A 17212-nucleotide genomic window follows, 5' to 3' on the forward strand; every position below is an offset into this window, starting at 1 on the left:
TGCCCTGCTTAGTTCCTGTAAATTCATAACCATGACCTGCTTAATAGTCCATCCATCTAGTGTGTAGCCTTCCTCTCTTTCTGCTTCCTTCCTAGCATTATTGTTTTTTTTCCAATGAGTCATGCCTTCTTATGATGTGACCAAAGTATGGCAGCTGAAGTTGACTCCAAGGTAATATTTGACACCACATCTCAATGCTTTTGACGACATTCTTTCCTTTTCCACTTGTAAAACCATTCTGTTGAGCAACATAGGATGTTATCACATGGGGACAATCACAGCTTTAAACAGTGATTATCCTATGAAAATTGCTCAATCGCAGTTAAAATTTTCATACGATGCTGCGATTAATGAGCCATTATCTCAGGAATAAACAGCTACAAATCAATCTTGGGGAAATCCTGTGAATGATTTGTTGCTGTTTATTGCCTGTTTATTCCTGGGATAATGGCTTTTTAAGTGCGATGTGTGTGAAAAAATTTATCGCAGTTGTGCAATTTCAAAGGTGTCTCCCATCTTGCATTCCCCACTTCGTCTCTTCATTTTTTGTAACTAACTCCCCTCCCTCTGGTTGTAGGTCTTCTGTGTTGTACAGAGAGTTTTGTTTTTACACAGATACTGAAAATGAGGCCTGTCAGACTCTGATCTGTGCCTAAACCAGAGAGATGGCATAGGAAGAGCTCCATTCTACCCACTTCCAGAAATTCCCTTTCCTATACAGGTTAGCTTCTATATTATTCCTCCAAGCGCACAGGTTGTTCAAGGTACATGTGAATTTCTCCATATCAGTTCCTCTGAGATAAAAGGGAGCTGGGATGTATGTGGAATATCAACTCAGTGGAATGGTAGGAAGGGAAAGGATAAGCAGCTTCTCTCCACTGAGCCTCTAAAGCTGCTTTGTAGTTACTGGAAGGGAAGGATTCTCTTAGTTGTGTGTGATTTGAGGCACAGGCAAAGTGAATGTCTTGCTTTTCTGATTCTGTTCTTTCCTTATAGCACCTCAGCATCTCCATTGTCTTGGTGCATACATAGGATTGGGGAGCATAATAACAAATACCTGCCCACACTTTTGTTGCTTCTTTCTGTGGGAAGTTAAAGGTCCCTTTGCTTATAGCTCTGAGCCAGTGGCTGGAGCTACTGGAGCTGGCCACTCAGTCCTTTTGCAGATCAAGGTATTAGCTCTGGTAAAAGTGAGTTTCCAATACAGAAGTCTACAAATGCAAGTGTTTGCTTTGTATTTCATTTTGTCTCCAACCAAGCACAGATATGGCTGCTCTCAGTCCTTCTCTTCTAAAATCTTCCAACGTATATTAGAAACATAGCTCTATGCCTAATTATTTACTTCCAGACTCTGAAAAAATTGTGGGTGAATGGGTGTGTAAGGTGCACTAAAAGAAAAAAAGGGTATTTGGACCAAAATCTTTGATTATTCAGCTTCTCATCTAGCTAAAATACCCAAGTATAAAATAATGCTATGAATGTGCCACAGGAAATGTAATTAGTTTCCTCACCTCCTTCACATCCTATCCAAAAATACAGCATGAGGAAAAGTTCTTGTTGCTGGCATGACTATAAACTTTTAGGGAACAGTGCCATCTGCTGTATTACTGAGACAGGTTTCTAGTCGAACAAGAGAGTTTTCTTAGAGATTGTGCATCAGGTATATTGATCTAGCTTGCCCTTCATTAACTTTAGACTGCCAATGCAGAATTCATTAGAACATACAAATTGATATGCTCTTCCCATATGCACCAACCATTAACAGTGCTCCCTCACTATTCAGTTTTCCATAGGTGGAAAGGTATGATTGTGCTATTTTCTTGGTACAGTGCACATATTACCTTTGAAGACCAAGTGCTATATCTTGTGCTTTAACTTGATTTTTCAATCGTAGAGTTTTACATACTGGTATATCTTTACCAAGGCACAAGAAAGTCTGCAAAAAGAGAACATCTGCTCAAATATAACTGATATCTCTACAGACAACCCTGTTTGCAGGGTTATCTGATGTATATGGCAGTGTAACTTTAGTCTTTTTGAGAAAGAAATCTTCCTATCATTTTAAGATAAAATGAATCGCACCAAATCAACTGGTGAATGGATTTCATCCTTTTCATATGGTGGCTATTGTTAGTCTTTGCTAGACTAACCACGTCTAGTGCTTAGTGAACGACTAAATAAATTGGACTTATCTTTGTGTTGACTTACTATTCAACAATTGATTCAAGCTGTCATGTTAAGCTGCTTGTTTTACAAAGGAAAAATATAAATTAAGAAATGTCTGAATATTCAAATTCATAATAAAGTTTAAAAATATTTTTCACACTTTGTCATTGTTTCTGTTTGTAGATGTATTCTTTTAAAATTGTAATTGGCATGGCTGCATGATATTGCTTGTCTGTATCGTATAAATCACATGAAAGACAAAGAATTTTAAATATTGCATGTTCATGAAGGTATCCTCCATTTCTGGGCTTCTGCAATATTTAAGCATGCCCAATGGGATTTGTTTTACTCTTTTCCACATATTTTCATTTAACTATTTTTATGGTTTTAGCTTATGAATTCATGCTGCTGGTTTTGACCTATAAGGCCCTAAACAGCTTGGGGCCAGGATATCTCCTCCAATATCTGCCTGGAATTGAAGATCTTTAGTGGACACCCTGTTGTCTGTCCCACCACCCCAAGAGGCTCATGAGTCCACTAGACAGCTTTCTTAGTAGCTGTATCTGTTTTGTAGAGCTTCCTCTCAAATCAAACTGGCTCTACCCTTTTGAATTTTTGGTGTGGAGCCAGGACTACACTTTTTTTTCTGTGACCTACCCTGAAATTGGGTAGGTTTTGGACTATTTTAATTCTGTTTTTTAAAGCTGGATTTTGAAATAATGTTTCTTCGTCGTGTTCTCTGTGAATCACACAAATGGGATTTCCAGCATTTGCACAGAGATATTCATAACCTTCTATAATCGCTAGGGAAATTTTTTTGACAGTAGATCCACCCACCCTAGTGTTTCTGCTCTTTCCCCTCAGTTCCTTTTTGTCTGCCATGCTAGCAGCATCAAAGGAACTGATTCTTAGAATCACTCTCTAAAGGCAATAATGGGCTTTGATCTTGGTTTAACTTCGAATTTTGGCTCTTCTACTTGGTTTTTGGCTTCGGTTTTGTGATATTTTTGGCTCCTGACTTGGTTTGACTTCATCTACTCTCTGTCTTGTGATTTGAACTGTGTTTGATCTAACAGTTTTGACCTCAGCTTGTTCACCAGCAGTAAATATGGTGTCCCAAGAGATGTGAGGAACATGGGTCAAAAATCCCATAGAATCATAGAATTGGAAGAGACCACAAGGGCCATCCAGTCCAACCCCATCCCATGGCAAGACAGACACACTCGTTTGCTCTGCCTGGGTGAGGGGCACAACATGCAGTCCTGTGCTCACAGCAAGACCTTCACTCCAGCCCAGGAAGAATTGACTTTCCCGGGTTCAGTCACTCTGGTATAAATGGACCCTGAAGCCACATGTGCCCCCAGCTGCCACAGTCTCAGTCCCTCTGCCATCTCCATCTCGGATTATCTTGCTCACCTGAGTTCTTCGAGGTCGAGCCATGAGCCATCATTGACAAATCATTGCCTCGAATCCGAGGATCCACGCTCAACCAAGACCATCAAATCCAAGGTGCTAAAAAGTTAAAGTCTTCTACCACAACTCAGTCATCCTTGAATCCTTCCAAAAAGCCCACGAAGAAGGGAGACAAAGGAGGAAAGAAGAAAAAGCATAACCATTCTTCTTCTAAGAGATCTACCAGGTCTGAGGAGCAACGCCCTGAGAAACCTGCGTATCCTACATCCTCACTCTAGCTTGTCGATGCTCATGTTGCTTAAGTTTCCGAAGGCAAGCTGGTGGATTCTCCTGTGTGTTTGCTGATTGTGTTCCGAAGGTCCTGTCTGGTTTGATTGCTCTCCCGCTGTCATGCTTGGCTGGAGGCTTGGATCTATACAATCAGGCTAGGGCCACCATTGAGGATTTATCTTTCAATGACTCCAGCCTCTTTAACAAGGAGGCTGATGAAAAGTTGGCTAAGGACCACAAGATGAATATCATAGGAAAGAAATATGGTATGTCCTCATCCTTGCCATGTTTCGTTCCTCGTTGATGACAGGGCTGGCAGCGACATTCTTATACCCAATCAAGCTCTTACAGCCCATCTGGATTGAGGAGTTAAAGGTTCCCTTCCCAATGCTTTTCTTCCTTTGGTAGGCACACTGCCACCCAACCCTACTACTGTCAATCCTTTAAAAGGAAAAATGACAAAGGTAAAAAGAGTTTGTGACTTTCTCCTTCTGTGTGCTTCCTTCTTCAGTCTCTCTTTGGTCATAGACTCTCCCAGTATCTTGACGCTTGGGCTTCCATAACATCTGATTCATGGGTTCTTACCAGCATCGCTGAATACTATGCCCTTGAATTCAAAGCACTAGCCCCTACAGGGACTTTACCACCCACCCACTCCTCAGACACCCTACTCAACTAAGTGTACACACTGATTTCCAAAGAGGCCATCGAACCTATCCCTGTATCTCAGATGCAACATTGCTTCTTTTCTAGATAATTTATTGCTTAAAAACAGGACTGCCACTTTTAACCCATTTTGTATTTACACCGCCTGAACTCCTACATTTGTTACAGATGGTTCCATACAGTAACTTTATCGTCCATCCTTCTCCTCTTACAGAAAGGAGATTGGTTCGCCACCCTCAATCTCAAAGATGCCTTCTCCCACATTGCTATGAGGGAATACCATTGAAGGTTCCTGCATTTGAAATAGACAAACTTCTCTACCAGTTTTGTATGCCACCATTCGGATTGTCTACAGCTCCGAGGACCTTCAGAAAGTGCATGGCTGGGGTTGCCACTTTCCTCCGCCATCTTCCCATACCTGGATGACTGGCTCTTTGCAACAACCAACAAATCCAAATCCAATCTCTCCCCCATCACAAGAGATCAGATTCATCAGGGCTATGCTGGATTTGAGGTGAGCATAGCTCACCTCCCACAGGACAGGTTCGAGCGGTTCAACCCTGCCTCACACACAGAAAGGTTCTAGCCCACTCAATGCAAGTTGTGCTATGCCACATGGCCTTCGCCACCTCAGTCACTCCTTGGTCTCGACTTCGATTCTGACACTTTCAGGCATGGTTCATGTCTGTGTTCGACATATTGCGGGACTCTCCCTCAAAAGTTTATGATTCCAAGACCTGTGGCCAGGACACTGCACTGGTGGCTGGATCCAGCCAATGTCTGTATCAGTAAGTCATTCTTGCCTCCACAGCCACAACTCACTCTCATAACCAACACCTCATTGGACAGTTGGGGAGCTCATCTGGAAGATCTCACAGTAAAAGAGAAGTGGTCTTCTGAGGAGAATCTGCTTCACATCAACACCCTCGAAATGTTGGCAGTTGAAATCTTTCAAATGCCCATTTCGAAACCAGTTGTGCTGCTCATGGACAACAACATCGTGGTGTACTACCTCGGCAAACAAGGTGGCACGAGGTTCCAAATGCTCCTTAACCTCACTCTTCAAGTTTGGGAATGCTGCATTGCACAACACATAACTCAGCAAGCACTCATCTACTCAGTCAGTCCTCAGATTCGTGCCATGACTGGATGCTCCATCCTGAAGTGACACGCCAGCTATTCCACCATTGGGGCTCGATCTCTTCACCAATCACCTGAACTGTCAGTGTCAACTGTTCTGTTCAAGGAACAGGATTCGAGGTTCTCTAGGAGATGCTTTCCTGTTGAGTGGTCCAGGCAACTTCTGTGTGCCTTTCCTCCGTTTCCACTCATCACCAGAATCGTGGCCAACATGAGACAGGACAAGTCAAATGCCATCCTGATCATCCCATGTTGGCCGAGGCATCTATGGTTCGCACATCTACAGCTAGCCCATGGGATATACCTCTGTTTGCCCTTGTACTCCGACCTTCTCACCCTGCATGAGGGTCAGGTTGGACATCCAGACCTGGAGACACTTTGCCTTGTCCCCTCTGTGCCCTCTGTGCGAATCTATACAAGCTTTCATTCGAGCTACCCACAAGCCTTCAACTCAGAAATCTTGCCATTTGAAGTGGACCAAATTTCTGTCTTTTTTTGACTGGCAGAGATCTGTCCCCGTCTTGTGTTCGAGTTCCTCAAGTTCTAGACTTTCTTATGTCTTTAGCAGAAGCTGGACTTTCCATTTCTTTTTTAAAGTGTTATCAGGCTGCCATCTGTTCTCACTGTCAGTTTGATGGTCGCACCTCTTTCTTTCAAGACCCTTTGATCAAGAAATTTCTCAAAGATTTTGTTAATCTCCACCCTCCTGCTTCGCTACCGACGCCGGCTTGGAGTCTTGAGTTGGTTCTCTCACAATTTTCCAAGCAGCCCTTCAAACCTATGGCTACAGCTGACCTCAGGCTTCTTACCTGGAAGACTGCCTTTCTTGTTGCCATCACCTCAGCTCGCTGAGCTGGAGAGCTTTGTGCCCTTCGAGTGGACCAAACTTATCTTCATTTCCTCAAGGACAAAGTTGTTCTCCGTCCAGACATCACCTGGTGTGAAGATAAGCTCAACCATATCCACCCTCAAATGGTGGGTGACTTGTTTCCAATCCATACAACTTCTCAAATCAGCCCACAGCAAAGCAAACCAGATGTTACTCCTGGTGTTGTCCAAGGCTACCTTCAAAGGCTTCCTTGGATTATCTAAAGATGGGAATGAAAAGCCCACCTTACTCCTATCTCCAAGGTTTCTTTATATGGTGAGCTTTCCCCCCTCACCCATGTTTTCTAGTGTTTTATTTATGTTTTAGTGTTTATGTTTTATTTAGCTCTTCAAAACAGCTAAATAAATAAAATAAAAAAACACAAAATTTTATTTATATCCTGCCCCTCTGTCCGAGACAACCAAGGCGGCTTACAAGTTAAAAAAGTACAGCTCTCTAGCAAAGACAACCCAGGTATGCTAGCGGGCTGTTTGAAGAGCTGTACCCTGGAATACTCAAGGGTGCAGCTCCAAACAGCCCACTAACTCACTAAGGAGTATTTTGCTCTAACTTTCACCCAGGCTAGACATGTGTTGTGGGATATGAAATGCTCATCTCAAGGTTTTGGTATCTGAAGTTTGCTTCTGAGTCTGAGCTCTGTTAGAGTTGTGAGTACTTCTACATCAGACTAATATCCCTTCTGCTCCAAAAACCCTAAAAATCTGCACTTGGGTGCCTCTGGAGGAATACAGAACTAATCATGACTGTAAGCATTTAGCAGTGAGATGCAAACTGTCTTGTTACATGAATGCTGTCATAGTTATGGAAGATCTTGTGTATCCTTGGTGAGTTTAATTATTTTTTGCACAAGGCTCTTGAAACTCTCTAAACATGGTTCATTAAGTCAGTTGAGTAGATTTATACATCCTAAATATATAAGAAGCCCTGACTTCAATATTGTAAACTTCAATATTTATATAATTAAAACTGAAATTGGCTAGAAGTTTATTTGTATTTTTGTGCATGTGTGGCTTGTATCACTAGCAGATCAGCTTTGCTATCTAACATCAGATTTTATTTGTTACCATCTTTTTCTTAATGAAGGTGAAAAAGTCCCATTACACATTTGTGTGAAATGATTTTGCTAGTGCGGAAAACTTCAAAAGAGCTGCCAGCTGTGTGCAAAAGCTCCTCATATACATAAATGAGAAGGTTTGCACACAACTGAAGGCTCTTTTGAATAGTGAGACTTCACTAGGGTGCTGCTACATATAACAAATACAAGGAGTTAGTTTTTCAGGCGTCTTCTCCCATGCTGCACCTCTTAAGTTAAAAATATGTCCACAGATTCCATGTAGACCAGATAACAGTCCAGGATAGAACAACTTCCTGTTTCAGATATGTAAAATGTTGACACTTCGTGTTATGCCCGAGATTGTAAGGGCAACCTGTTTATCCTGAGAGTGTGTAATGAGAATCTCCCTCTCTGTGAACTTATTCACAGTAGGGCTGACACAGACATTGAGACACCAAATTTGGTTTTAAACACCATGCATGTAACATTTATTGAATCACACAAGTAACACAACCATTGATTATCAAGAGCTCTTTCACTCACACGTTCATACAATACTCACACACACTTTCCTTCCGCCGAACATTGATCAGTTGTTCTCGAAGGCTGGGGATGACACCATTGCCGCGGTAGATGCCAACAAAATGGAGATGAAAGTCCAGGGTCTTTATACTTTTTTCTTCTCTTTGGCTCCTTGGCTGCTGAAGTCTTGCAATATTGCAGCCCATTACTCAACTTCCTCTTTTGGGAGGACAGACGGTTGTTCAGATCAGGTCCGTGTGTTCAAGCAAACTCGTTCTGTTCAAAGCTCTCCATTGTCCTGTCAGTTCCTCATCATGGCAACTCAGGAGGTAAGGTTCTTCCCGGTCATGGTTCGTCACACCTGGACGACAACCCGCTTCAGCTTCCAGGTTTTCAGATTTTCCTCGCCTCGGTTGCCAAATACCTTTGTCACATCAATGCTTTGCGCGGAACCATCTTGTTTGGTCCTTTAGCTATGTTTAAAGCACAGTTCTTTGGTTCTTCGGTTCTTCAGCTCTGGGTTTAAGTCAGAACTCACGCATTCGTCTTACATTCGCTCACAAGTGGGAAAAGGAGGAACTTCTATCTGAATGTAATGTGTGAGATGGGTACTCTGCTTATACACCTGGATATTGCTTTTGTGAGGTTTACCACACATATGTACACCAATTTTAAAGGATGTAGCACAGGACCACTTGTAGACTACTATGTATATATTTTATTTATTTATTTCATTTCTATTCTACCAAAAAGGGACCCAAGGAGGCTCACAAATAAAACCATTTTAAAAATTTACAATAAAAATGTAAAAGACGGTTTAAATCAACTAGCTCAAAGCAGTATAAAATTACATAAGCATACTGTATAAAAGTTTGGGTTTTTTTTTACTGCTCCAGAGACTAGGAACGGAGCAATGAATTCAAGCTACAGGAAAAGAGATTCTACCTCAACATTAGGAAGAACTGGGGTCTCCTTTAGAAGTTTTTAAACAGAGGTTGCAAGGCTGTCTGTTGGCAGTGTTTTGATTGGGTATTCCTGCATGGCATGCAGTATGTAGAGCAATGTTCCCCAGCCTGGTACCCTTCAAAGGTTTTTAATGTTCCCATCACCGCCCCCCTCCCCCAGTTGGTGTGGCATTGGTGATGATGGTGGGAGTCCAACATATTTGGAGAGGAGAAGTCGAAAGAAGGTTCATGCAAAGCAACTACCTTTTCAGTAATTCCTGGCAAAGAAGAGTGTCTGCTGTATGTCTGTGGAGGGGCAGCAGCCTGTTGTGTATATGCTGCAGATCTTACAGCAAGTTGCACTGCAATGTGCCTTCATTTGAGTCTTTCCTATCTGTGATCATATTACAGTGCTGGAAATAGCTACCTCCTTTGTGAATGGCTTATTATCACGGGCAATAAATTACCCCTCTGCACAACTTAACACTGAAGTAGTTTGAGAAAGAGAGGGGGGGGGGCTGACTGGCAGTCAAACCACCAATCTATACATAGTATTACATGTGCTGTTGTAAGGTTGGCATGTTTAAAGCTTTGCTGCCGAGTAAAGACTGATGCTCTCTCAAATCTAGCCAGCAGTTCTGTCAACAAGCACTCCAGTATTCAATTTTCCCTCCTCCTCTTCCTGTCCTCTGGCCTTCTGTGTTTTTTGTATCCATCTGGAGTTGACTGTTGCTTGTGCCTTGCCTTCTTTTTGGCTGGAAGAAGGAAAAGGGTGGGGAGACCCAACCAAAGAGCAGGCTGGCATTGTGAACTCATGTAAAAGGAAGGCCTGCTTTTCATGCAGGAGCTCACATGAGATGATTCTTTCTCTGACTTAGAAAGGAAGATTAAGTTAGTACTTTTCTCCCCTATCCCACCCCACACCCCAGCCAGTAGTACCAGTGGCCTGGCAAAGCCCTTTACTGTTTCTGTCATGAAGCAAGGCGAGCTGGAAGTTGACAAATCTATGGCAATATCAGTGTGATTGCTTCCTTGAGTTCTGTTCAAATTATACAATCTGACTCAAAAGAAAAGAACACCCTATACCTCCAGGAAAAGAACATAGAGGGTCTGAGTTTAGAAGATACGTTACACTTACGCTGCATACACACTGGGAAAATTTTGGCACCGCTTCAACTTGTCTGGCTCATGGCTATGGAATTCTGGGAGCTGGAGTTTGTTGTGGGGCCCACAACAAACTCAAACTCCCAGAATTCCATAGCCTTTAGCCAAACAAGTTAAAGCGGTGCCAAAATTTTCCCAGTGTGTATGCAGCCTTAGATGTAATGGTATGATATACAGGCATAACCAAGGAACTATAACATAGGATGTCCTTATATAATTATGTAACAAGAAGAAAACATAATATTAGTGTGACCTAATTGAGACTCAATGATACTGAAGAGACTAAAATAATAATAAAAAGATAAGAGCAAAAAAAGAGAGGGTTTTTTAACAAGTTAAACATTACACGTCTATTGTTTCTGATGTTTTGTTATTTCCGTGCCTGACATAAAAGGAGGCAGCATATGTTGAATTTTATTAAAGACGGTTTTGTATGTAAAATATCAAAATGGGTTCACTGCTTTCCCTGAAATTCCCTGAGTGGATGAGTTTTGTTCATCTCTTTACTACATTCACCCAAATCCAGCCCCCTGGAACAATTCCACTTGCGTGCAACTTCACTTCTCTTTGAAACTAGCTGTGCTACAGTGCGCTGCTGCTACTACTGTTGCAGCCAAATGGGTTAGCTTGTACCATTAAATGTGTAGCAATTGACAGCACCACTGCCTTCAGTCACTGTCCTTTCATCCGGGGAAGATCTGGTCCAACAGGTTTGTCTGTTGTGGAACTATGAGCCGACTTTGAAACAACAAAACAGCCTGCCAGTTTACTTTTTTGTTTCTGGCAGAGCTCTGTGCCTTTAACAGCTGCACAGCAAGTGGAAAGCGGAGGTTTCTTTCTGGCATTGCATTTGACGTGAACTGCTTTATTTCTGCTTGTCATGCAGCTCTTACCAGCAGAGAAGCCCTGTCAGCTGTCACATGGCAACCCTGATAGTAAGATGTGTTACTAATTCACAACACTCATTCTTAAGAGAAAAGTGGAAGCTAACTATCTTAGAAAAGGTAGTTGAAGTGGATGCTTAATGGTGGAGCCAGTTGTAACCCCTATAATCAAGTCCAGGTCCAGTACTTCACTTTTACTTTGTATGCATGGTGCTCAGTGGCATGAACAGTCAACTGGCACAGATCCTGCATAGAAATCTCCCAAGCTGACAAGAAAGGACAAAATAGGAGTAAAAGAGGGACCAATAATTGGCCCAGAACAAGAGATGAGAAGGGTCTGCTAGCTAACCTAAGAGATAGCCTTCTGCGTAAAAGAAAAGGCCACCAGACGTCAGCTGCATAGTAACAAACTTATTTCAAAAATAAAGCTGAATCCAGAAGCAATGCTGTGTACTCAGAGGAACATTTTATTAAAACAATATACTTGCCTTTTCTCCAAGAAGTTTGTTCTACTGCATTCATACAACAGTCCTGTGAGGACTGGCCAAGGATCATGCAGTGAATTTCATGGCCGATTGGGAATTTGAACCCATGTCTCTTCATTTCTAATTCACGACACTCAAGTGATTATTCCAAAGAGAAGGACGTAACTTGTAAATTACAGCTTTTGCAGGGCTGAGAGGGCTTTTGCAGGACTGTTGTCAGAGAGCCAAAAGAAAAAAAAGGATGTTATCACAGTCGTAGGAGGAGTCACTGTCAGGAAGAAAGAAGGAGGAGGGTTGTTATCTTGCAAGGCTGGTAGGAGGAGGACCACTTTTTGTTCCAAGGTCCTTTGCAGATCTGAATCCCCTTCCGTTCCCTGCCACCTGGCACATTCCTTTGCTACCCCAGCGCTGTATGCCTGCACTTGGCTCCAAAAGACCCAGCTCCAGCTGTCAGATGGAATTACATAAAATGATGGAAATCCACAGGTGCTGAAAACACATTTTATGTCAAGCACGAGTAGTGATAATTTCATCTAGATTGCTCTCATCCACTTGTCAGCCTCTCCTGCAAAGGGGGAGAAGTTGTTCCATGTCCTCCAGTAGGGGACATCTTACTGTTTTCATAATGTGCTCCCCAAATTAAAAGAAATAACAACAGGTATCACTGTCTTTAAGTCACACTCATCAGTACTTTCCCCATAGGCAAAGTTTGCATTTGTTAAGATGAGGAAACAGGTAACTAATCTAGCTTGCCTTTATTATCACAGCACTTCCGGCTTTCCCCAGTGTATCTTTAACTCTCCTGACAAGGAGATCCCCTCATGAAGGTTCCTCATCTCACAAGCTGGAGGGGCCTTAGTCCACGTTAAACCTTTACAAAAACATCTCTAGAGCAAAAAGTCGCTGATGAATCTTTCCTGTCCCACTAAAGGATCCTTGACTTACTACAAAGCAGATTTCCGCTGTGGTTTCAGAAGAGCCAAGCCCTGCATCTTTAGGGACAACAGTCCAATTAAAAAGATTGTATGTACAGTGCTGTGTAAATTTACAGCGCTTTATAAATAAAGGATAATAATAATAATAATAATAATAAGTGAAAATACAAGCTAGAATTTGCATAGCTTTTTTTTTTTTTTTTAGTTTGCAGCCAAATAAATAAATAAAATCAGGTAACATTTGTATTGATTTGAAGGAAGAATTCCCCTTGTGGTCTCTTCCAACTCTATGATTCTATGATTCCACTTCAGAGAGAATGTGTGTTGCTTTAAAACAAGCTTGGAGAGTGTGTAATAATGGAATACAACATATTTGGTGTTTAAGAAGAAGAGCCTTCCCTCCAGTCCGTCTGCCTTGGTCCAGGCTTCAGAGGGAGGGAAGAACTGCTGGACCTGATCCCCTTCACCACCACCATTCCCTTTTTCTTTTGAGTCGTGTCTTTTAGATAGCCTGAGGGCAGGGAACTGTCTAATTAAAAATAATAATAATTGTAAACCGCTCTGAGAGCCTTTAAGGCTGAAGAACGAAGTATAAATACTGTAAATTAATTAATTAATTAATTAAAAGTACAACATCAGGGATAACAAAACTCTGGCTATCCCAGAGCATGTTCCCATAATTCTTGACTATTGTCCATGCTGGCAGGTAAGAACTGATGATTAACAAGATGCAGAAATCCACAAGCTTCTTTCTGCTATACAATTTTTCAGTTATTCTGGTGAAGGACTGCTGTTAACTTTATCATCTCCTGGTACATTTTGTATTTGAATTTTCCCACCCAGCGTGTGTATAAATAACTGCTGAATGTGGCTACACTCCATGCATCTGGTGAAGTGGGCTACAGCACATGAAAGCTTTTGCCAATTAAAGCTTGTTCCTAAGGTACCAAAAGAAAACAGGTATGTTGCCTCAAGCCTTCTGTAATTTATATTTTTCAATTTCAGTTAATGCAGTGAAAATCCTATTTCCATTAGACGCTACTTAAGTTAATTTTCTGTGTGTGTTTGTATGCGCGCCTTCAAGTTGCCTTTTGACTTTTTGCGACCCCATGAATTTCAAAGGGTTTTCTTAGGCAAGGAATATTCAGAGGTGGTTTTGCCAGTTCCTTCCTCTGAAATATAGTTTACAGCATATTTATTATGCTAATTAATATAATCTTACCATAATCATAGAGACAGTTGTAGACCTTTTAAGAACCTTAAAATGCTTCTAACAGAAGAAAGGTATATGTGGACTGATGCTGAAAACGTCCACTTGTCTTAGAGCACAGCGCTTGAATTTAAATGGCTTGCTCCCAGATGGTCTGCATGGATCTCCAGACTTAGCAGAGCAACTGTGGCTGAACCTAAGCACAGCTGCCTCTATGGCTTTGGTCAGTCACTCAGGCCCCTGTGACCTTCAAGGCTAGAGCTCAGGTGTTTTCCAAGGTGCATATACATGGAGAGGAAACATGGCATTCCTATTCTCTACCATTGCCATTTACTCCACCATACCTGCCAAGGTGGAGAGGGAATTTCTTAAAGACAGGAGCTTGGCTGTTCCTTTGGATGGCTCTCTACATAATTTCCAGGGTTCTGGATAAGACACAACCAGGGCCGGCCGGTCCATATAGGCCAGGTAGGCCACTGCCTAGGGGCACAACCTGCAAAGGATGCCAGCGGGGCAGCAAGGGAGCCAGGAGGCCAGAGAGAGAGAGAGAGAGTGGTATATAACAAGTTGTTGGGCAATGTTGTTATTCATTCTTGGTGTATTTAGGAGTGGTCAAATCCAATATTGTTTCATACTTCTTTAAATATAGTAACTAGTTGCTTTTTTTATTTTAAGGAAGGTTATATAGTATAGGCATACCCCAGTTAATAAAGCCTCTGACAAAGAAGCTCATTTTTACAGAGTCCTTTCTCTCCACTGGCCTATCTTCTTTTTCTCCTTTTCCTCCATCTAGCTCTGGCATTGGACGAATGGTGAAGGACTGGAGAAACACAGACTTACACTTTCCAGGTTGTAGCAGCATATCTACAGCAAATGGTGCAATAAAGCTTACGCTTGGAAAGAATGAGGTATTTCTCAGCCAATTCTGCTCTAGTTGTCTGTGCTTGCCTACAACAGGGCAAGGAACAGCAGCTGCCTCTAGAATCTTATTTACACAGCAACGTAACTGAAAGAAAGAGGAAAGTGAATTAGCCTGCCTCAACAGGCATCACCATGCTTAGAAAATATAACCTTTACATTTTGCCACCAAAATGGAAATCATAAGAAAAGTGGAGGATGGTGAAAGAAAAAAGTCATCCTTGGATGTATTGTGGAACAAGTTTTCAAGAGGTCTGTAGAAGGTTCAAAATGTTTTCGTTTACTTATGCAAGGTTTGCCCATCCTGTTCTTTTCATTTCACATGTGCTTGATGTTAGTTTTGAATAAATACTTCAGTAAAACATATTGAACCGCTTGTCTTTTTTGTGGGATAGGGAAACTATCCCTCTTCTTTCCATGTTGTTTCTACCTCTAGTACCAAATTTTCTGTTAAAGAAGTAATGTCCAGGAACACACCTACTTCAATAACTGAAGTATACCTGTATTACCTCTTAAGTTAAGAAATTACTACAGTGGACCCTTGATATATGCTGGAGTTTGGTTCCAAGATCCCCTGTGGATAACAAAATCCGTGGATGCTCAAGTCCCATTAAATATAATGACATAGCAAAATGGTGTCCCTTATAAAAAAATGGAATATCAAGGTTTGATATTTGAAATTTATACTTTTTAAAAACATTTTCAAACCGTGGATGCTTGAATCCGTGTATAAAAAAATCCGTGTATAAGAAGGGCCGACTATAAGTTGCGGAGCAAAGAATAAGCACCCAATTCAGTGAACTGGGAATTTAATTTACTTCAGCACCAGTTGATGGGACAGTGCTTTTCAATTGCACTTGGAAGTAAGAGTGTAGATGAGGAGTGCAGGATAGGCTATGTGACACTCAGAGGTCTGACGTCCAACAGAGAGGAATGGCCAAGATGTTCACAAGGACTGATTAGAAATGTGTGGCTTAGACGTTGGGGGGATGACTCTCAAATGCCCCCCCAAAAAAACATTTTAGTTCAATGAACCCAAGAGATGAATGTATTTTAACTGTTACATGTGGGAAAGTAATGTCATTACCAGTTATCACATTATTATTTTTAAAAAAATAGGTGTACATTCTGTTGAACAGTTACACATGTAAGCTAGACTTGCGCATTCATAACTGTTCAATATTAATGTTTGTGACACTGTTGCCATTACTGCAAACCACCACCCCACAACCTACTTTAACAGCCAGCAGCCACACCAAATGGCAGAAATCTGTTTTGCTGGTATTTGGGGAGAAGCAGGATGATATTTCCATCCCCTTCCTCTAGTGATCTGTGGTGAGACTATCAGAAGCAGGACCTCTGTCACAATTCCTTGTCGTACTGGAAATCACTGGCAGGAGGAGGCTGGAAACACAGTCCTCTTGTGCCCTGATCAACAGCAAAATAGGCCTCCATCACTCAGTGAGGATGCTGGCTGTTAAGGTAGGTATAGGAAGCTGGATCAGGAGATTATGTGTAATCACACATTCATAATTACACCTGTGAAGTAGGATCTCAGTTAATACCATTTTCCCCTTGCTGTTCTAAAAAAATAATGCACTACATGTTGTTTATAACTTGTTATTCCAAGCTCTGATTATCTTCCCCATATTACAGTCGAGAAAATTAGGTGAAATTAGAGGGCTTATCTAAAGAATTTAATTTACTTCAGCACTCTCACTTAGGAGTCCATAGCTGAGCTAATACAGTATCTGAATCCAGGATGTCCTAAGTGTACAGCTCATGTTTTAGGCCACTGTCTTATGGGATGCGGTGGCTCAACAGTTAAGACACTGACTCTGTTGATTACAAGATTGGCAGGTCGAGAACAAAGTGTTGTGTGCTGGGGTGAGCTCTCATCACTAGTTTCAGCTTATGCCAACCCAGCAGTTCGAATTCCTCTAAAAGTGCAAGTGGATGAATAGGCACCACTTTGTCGGGGAAGTAAGAGCGTTCTGTGCAGTCATGCTGGCTACACGAACACATAGTTGTCTTTGACAACACCAGGTCTTTTAGTAACCGAGATGAGCACCACCCCCTACAGTCGGACACAACTTGGCAACCTTGTCAAAGGGGAAACCTTTACCTTATGCTTTATGTCAGGTGTGGGAATGATGCAACCCTCCAGATGCTGCTGGACTGCAATTCTCAGCATTTCCCACCATTGGTTGTGTGGGTAAGCCTGGTGAAAGTTTCATTCTGGAGGTCTGCACAGTTCCTATCCTGATTACCATAAGAAGCTTTGAGACAAGAGTCAGGCTGGGCTACAAATCTCAGCAGGAGCAGAGCTCTGACCAGTTCCACCCATTTCTCTACGAGCCGAGATCCCTTGCTTGTTATGCATTTTTGCCATGCTCTACCACCCACTCCTAGGCCTCGCCTGCTTCCCTCAGGCCAGGAAGCAGGAGGAGGAGGAACAGCTGCGTGTGTCAACAGCTAAGTCCTAGGATGAATAAAAAAATAAAGCAGAAAAGCCAGGAGGGCAGCATCCAGGAGAGAGTAAAAGGGCAAAT

Source organism: Sceloporus undulatus, chromosome 1, assembly GCF_019175285.1.
Source record: "Sceloporus undulatus isolate JIND9_A2432 ecotype Alabama chromosome 1, SceUnd_v1.1, whole genome shotgun sequence".
Lineage (NCBI taxonomy): Eukaryota > Metazoa > Chordata > Lepidosauria > Squamata > Phrynosomatidae > Sceloporus > Sceloporus undulatus.